Source organism: Hakea prostrata, chromosome 10, assembly GCF_041222555.1.
Source record: "Hakea prostrata isolate BN-2017 chromosome 10, UWA_Hpros_2, whole genome shotgun sequence".
Taxonomy (NCBI): Eukaryota; Viridiplantae; Streptophyta; class Magnoliopsida; order Proteales; family Proteaceae; genus Hakea; species Hakea prostrata.
The window spans coordinates 27,997,776-28,004,014 of NC_142609.1; the positions used below are offsets into that span (position 1 = coordinate 27,997,776).

The 6,239-nt window shown below is 39.0% G+C and overlaps 1 pseudogene; it reads left to right on the forward strand.

The window, feature by feature from the left end:
- The first annotated feature begins 614 nt into the window (after nucleotides 1-614).
- On the forward strand, nucleotides 615-5,761 carry LOC149002405 (autophagy-related protein 2-like; annotated as a pseudogene).
- The last annotated feature ends 478 nt before the right edge of the window (nucleotides 5,762-6,239 follow it).

The window sequence follows — 6,239 nt, forward strand, 5'->3', positions numbered from 1 at the left end:
ATTAGTCAAGGGTAGTTTAGCATAACCTCAATGAGATATTATTAACAGAAGTTATATGCCTTTCTGTTATTTGCAGCATAGATCAATTTTTTGAATGCTTTGATGGAATGAGGAATTTCAGTCAGCATTGGCCGCAGTGGTATATGGAACTTCTGACATGTTCTGTTTTGAGCGCAATAACTGCTGCATCCAGTCTTGCTTTTGATTATTGTAAATTCCCACTGGTATGTTCTTGATCAAGATTCACATATGGTATCCAGACTTCATCTTACGTCCTGAGGTCCCCAGTTCTTAACATGTGACACTTGATTATTGTTCTGGGGTAACCTATGCGATATTAGTATTTCTGTTCTATTTTATTATCATATTACAGGAGATCAGAAGTATGTCGAGACAAACCTAAAGGCAACCTGTTAGTTTGATTTCTCTCGTACTTTCCTTTCATGATGAAGAGCAAAAGCATGAATGTAGATGACAAAAGTTTACACCATCTAAAATGCAAAATGTGGAGATGTGGTTCTCATTTTGCAGGTAATTGTTGTGCTCACAATAATTTATCTATCCACTTTTCCTTACAATAATGTTGCAGGTAATAATTGCAATTTCTTAATTTCGGATGCTATACTTCCTGGGATCAGTTTATTGCAATTGACTTCTGTACACCAGTGACAAAGGAAAAAATTCAAGATGGCAGTCAAAAGGCAGATTCGTCTGGGGCTTCTGGTTCCATCCATTTGGACTTTGGGAATATTTTTCTTTATTTCATTAATTCTTGTAAAGTTCCTATTGGCAATGACTCACTCATCCAGAAGCATGCTTTCTCTGCCCATAAGTTTTTCTCAGTAATTAGCAGGAGAGGTCGTTATCCTGGCGTTACTATGTCTTGGCAGGAGGGTCCTGTTACTGGTCCTTGGATGGCGAAGAAGGGTCAGTCCCCAGCTACGCCTAAATCCAATAGAGTCGAAATAAGGTGATGGATTAGCGGTTCTGAATTTGCATCTGTAACCGGCTACTGAAGGATGTAGAGGAACACACATTCCATAGCAAGCACGACAAGAGATGATTTTGAGCTCTGCATTTTTCCTGCATTTCCACTTACTCGTTTAAACCACCTTAACAATTCTCAGTATAAGGATATACATTGCCTTCTTAGTCAGATTTTAGATGGTTTAACATTCATGGCTAGTGATAACAGTGCTGCTCCATGTGACAATCCAAGGAGAGAAGCAGAACAATTGCCATCCCTGCTTGAATGTGAATCGGGCCAAATACTTGATTGATGTGGATAAGATAAGGTGGAGGATATAAAATCTTCCTTGCAGACGAAACTTCCAGGCTCCTGTGATAGTTTGAAGTTGAAAGTACAGAAGTTTGAGTTATTATCTGTTGCAAATATTGGAGGGATTAGTGATGCTAAATTTTGTTTGGTTGGGCCATGGCGAATGTGGACTTTGGGGTTCAATCACGGGAGCTCCATCTGGAAGGAGCTTCTGCTAATCTCTTGTGGCAACTCTACAATTGGCCGTGGTGATGGTGAAGGTGCCAATGTATTATCTGCTGGTTCTGCTGGTACTGCTGTTGTGCACTTTTGGGACCCCCAGAGTTTCCAATGTATTACGTCTATAACCATCAGAAGCGGTACAATAGGTGCACCAGGTGGTCGTTTGGATTGGTTGAATTCAATAACCTAGTTTTTCAGCTTACCTTCTGATGACACAGAGCAAGAACTCAAACAAGGAATCAGTTGTGGATGATTCACCTTATGAAGTGACTTTTGCCTTTAACTTGGTGGATGCTGCTTTGAGTTACGAGCCCTACATAAAAAATGTGGTGACCGGTGAAGAGTCGGGAGGAACTGGAGGTAGCATGTCTGTTGGCTGCTGCTTCATTGAATATTTCTAATCAAACTACGTCAAATTCTATAGACAGTGATTACAAAATAAGGGTGCAAGATCTAGGGCTTCTTCTTTGTGCATTATCTGGATCCAAGAATGCTAAAAGTACCTACAGTGTGGAACATCTTCGCAAGATGGGTTATGTTAAAGTGGCTAGGGAGGCACTTGTAGAAGCAATGTTGAGAACAAACTGTAAGAATGGCCTCTTATGGGAAGTAGAATGTTCTGAATCTCATATTAACTTGGAGACTTGCCATGATACAACATCTGGTCTTCTTCATTTGGTTGCTCAACTGCAGCACCTTTTTGCACCTGATGTGGATGAATCAGTTGTGCATTTGCAGTCTAGGTGGAATAATGTTCAGCAGGCACTTGATAGGGATGATTTGATTTCTGAGACAATAATCTCTGAAGGCAGTCTTGCCTCATCACCTCCTGGAAACCATGCTTCAAGTCTAGACTCAAACTGTGGTTCTGTGGTGGGTCTGATGGATGAGATATGTGAGGATGCATTTCATGTTGACAAGATCAGTTCAAGCACATGTAATACCTGTGGATCCCAATTCTGTTTTTCCCTTGATGGAGCGCTGGTTGGAGATGATTTACATATGTGTCATGCTGGAGCTTTTTCACATAGTTTATCTTTTAATGAATCAATGTCAGGACGAGGGGTGGGAATCCCTCATGCATCATCCCTACATGGTGAGGGTTTTCCAGAATTTAGAGAAGGCTATTACTTATCCGAATCATGCCCTCCATCAGAGTTATCTGCAACCAACCAGTCCTTGCCTCAGAATGCTGGATACAAATCAAGCAGTGTGGCCCAAGGTGGAAATGGAAGTAGTGGATGGTATCAGGATACCTCACTGATAATTTTAGAAAACCATATTTCACATGTAGGTGACCATCCTGAAGAATTCCAGTTCTTAGAAAGTGAGGTTCCATCTACAAGTTCTGGTGGAATCTCCAAGGCAAAGGGAAGAGTACTTCTCAAGAATATTGGCATGAGGTGGCGAATGTATGATGGGGCCGATGGGATGACCTCGGGGAGGAGTGCACTTTACCACCACAAGCACCATGAATACAAGTGGCAGAGATGCTACTTTCGTTTGTTTAGAGCTTGAATTATGTAAGATGGATCTTCGGTATGATATGTTTCTGATGGTGAAATATGCATGTCAAAACTTTCTCTTTCGATTCGGGATTTTCATCTTCTTGATAGCGAGCAAGAGAGCACCACGGAAGTTGGTATAGCTCTATGACATTTTATGCTTGAAGTTTAATTTATACTGACACTCTCATTTATAGGATTCAGACATTTGAATAATGCTTATCCTTTTAATGTTGAAGGTTTTAGGAGATTATCATTCAAAGGATCACCCTAGAGAGTCCTCTGCCAAAGCTTTCAGGTTGGATTTGGAATCTGTCATACCAGATCCTTCTACTCCTGTTGAGGAGTACCGGTATGTTCAGATTTAGATTTTTCGTTTATTCTCTGCTCTCAACTTAGCTTTTAACCTCTTTGATGCTGGATATATTTAATTTAAAATTTCATCTGTAAAGTGCAATTTTTGAGGCATTTACCAGCGGTTCCGGGTTTTAAGTAATGATAAAAACATGAATATGGGGCTGCAACAGGGACAGGCTGGTCTGGCTTTTTAAAACCCAATCCAGCCCCAAATGCTCTTAGCTAAAAGCCCATTCCAGCCTCGGCCTTGACTCAAGGCCTAAAATTCTTGTCTTTGTTCCTGAACCCAGACGAGCCAAGCAAGCCCAAACCTGCCTGATATTCTTTGATTAGGCCAGGTCGGGACAGGTTGCCCTGTCCCTATCCCTAGCCTTGGTTCTACTCCTAGCCCTGCCAAATGTAACATAAAAAGTCAATTGTTTGACCGTAGAAGAAAACACAGACGTAAATAACATTAACCGTAAAACAAAATACCATTTTGGCCATGATCCCTTTCACAATCTGTTTGTGAGGTTTAATTTTTTTTTGGGGTCCTTTTGATTTGTCCTTTTATAAAAACGGTATAATAAATACTTTGCATCATTGGAACCTTGGAGGCATCATCTCAATAACTAATATGGTTAAATACATTTTTCAATGCATTATGTCATATAAAAATCAATCTTGGGCGGCTCTTAACTTTGTAGGTTTTCTCTTGAAAGCCTCTACTTCAAATCTTTTGCTTAGATACTTAAATGTTCCTGATTGGGGTAGTTGGCGTATGAAAGATAATCTGTTGTGCAATAATGGCTTGAATTGGTATTGGATTCTTGTTTACAGTAATGGCTATTTCGAATTGAACTTGTTTTGTGTTTTGCATCATTAAAACACCTGAAGCATTTTAATTGGAATCTTGATCCTAGAAGGCCCTAGATTAAGAGTAATGATTTATGACCTTCAACTTTTGGCCTTAATGTGCTAGTGTAATTGGATTTCAGATTCCATTTACAACAATAATAGAGTACCATATGACCTAGTGAAAACCATGACAATAGTTTTGGATGTACAATATAGATTCCAACCTCGTTGTCCAGTAGACAGTGAACTGATTATAAGTTTCTGAAGCATGGCTATGTTTTGGTTTTTCGATCCAGGTTAACCATCGCATTCCTTCCTATGCTAGTGCATCTTCATGAAGATCAACTTGATTTTCTAATCATCTTCTTTGGGGTTAAAGGATCATCAACAGACCAGTCTCCAAATGTGGCTCAGGATTTTGATGAGTCAAAAATGCCTCCAGAGAAGACCAGTCAGTTTGGTGGGAGTGCTATCGTAGAAGAGGCATTGCTTCCTTATTTCCAGGTGGTTTTATATGTTTCTTTTTCATTGTACAGTCTACTAATTGTCTGCACCTGTTGCTTGAGAATATTGAATCATTGGTATTATGACTAGTATTTTTTTGTCTATATTTGGAGTTCCAATATCCATTCCTCACATTAGTGTCATTATTTGACTTACAAACTTACAGTTTAGGATTGTATTATCCCCATCTTCAAATATCCAAAGCGGTTATTGTGATTGTTGGCCTTTTTGCCCTTTTCTTGCTATTTCAATTGGTTGAGCTTATTCATCGCATTCTGCATTAAACTTGCGTTTTTGGTCATCATTCACAAAGTTTGTTTAATTCAGCGGTAAACCATGATATCTACTATTTGGGTGATAAGTAGGAGCATCACTTATTTTCTCCAATATATTTATTCAAGGATCAACATCGTCAAATGTCGTATTTTTAAAGGGAACCAACCCTTTCAACCATGCCTTTCCTCCAACAATGACTTCATTATAGTTGTTACACATTGTCTTTTGTTTTCTTGCATTGATCAGGAATCCTTGTTGCCATGCAATATTGTCATCCTTCATGGTCTGGTATTAAGAAGTAGGAACTAAAAAGCAACCTAATTATCAAATATAGAAGAAATCATTATGTTCAATGCCATAGTGAAACTATTATGATACTTCCAATATGTCTAATTTATAAAATCCAATTTTGCTAACACATGTTCAGTTACCAGCAGGGGAATCGGCCCGGGTGACTATGTTCTTCTTTGATATTGTGGTGAGAATGTTCTTCTGCTGTTGCAGGCGTTTCTTTAATACGGACACATTCTGTTTCAGACTGACTGGATTTTTCTATTCATTACGTGTACTAACAATTTAGTCACTTGGTTACCTTGTTTCTCTATGATAGGTGGTGCATCTGATGGTGACACACAGAGGAGAGAAAGTTGAACCTCCATGGAAAACCTTATGTGGTTCAATATTTGTCTTGTGGATATTTGATCAGCACTTGTGTTGCACTCTGTGCCCAAGATACAACACCACGTTGAATCACCACCCCATGAAAGGCACCCACCAGTGATTCTTCTATGTGTGCAATTCGTTGTTACCCCTCCGAGTTGATCTAGGATCCATTTTAATATGTTCACTAAACCTTCTCCTTGATTGGATTCTTTTCTTTTATATCCCCGGAGTTAATGTAAATAAATTCTCTTACATGGACTTAGATGAAACAACACATTCACATTAGTATTTGACTACATTGTCCGATCGGTTAATTTCTTTGTTAACAAGTGAATTGAATATCTTGCCGCACCGACGACAGTTCACGCATTTTTGTTACAATGCAAATAAAGCATACATTCATATGTGAACGGCATTTTCGCCTATTCAAAGTGTTATTTTTTCGTTTGTATGAACGTGAAAATGTGCTAGTTTTTTTATTATTTCGTAACAGGGAATTTGATACTTTTTGATCTCGGGATGAAATGGGAACCAACCCCATTGGTGTATGTGTTCTCATGAAGAAAGTACTTGGTTCCCTTTTAAAGTTCGTCAAC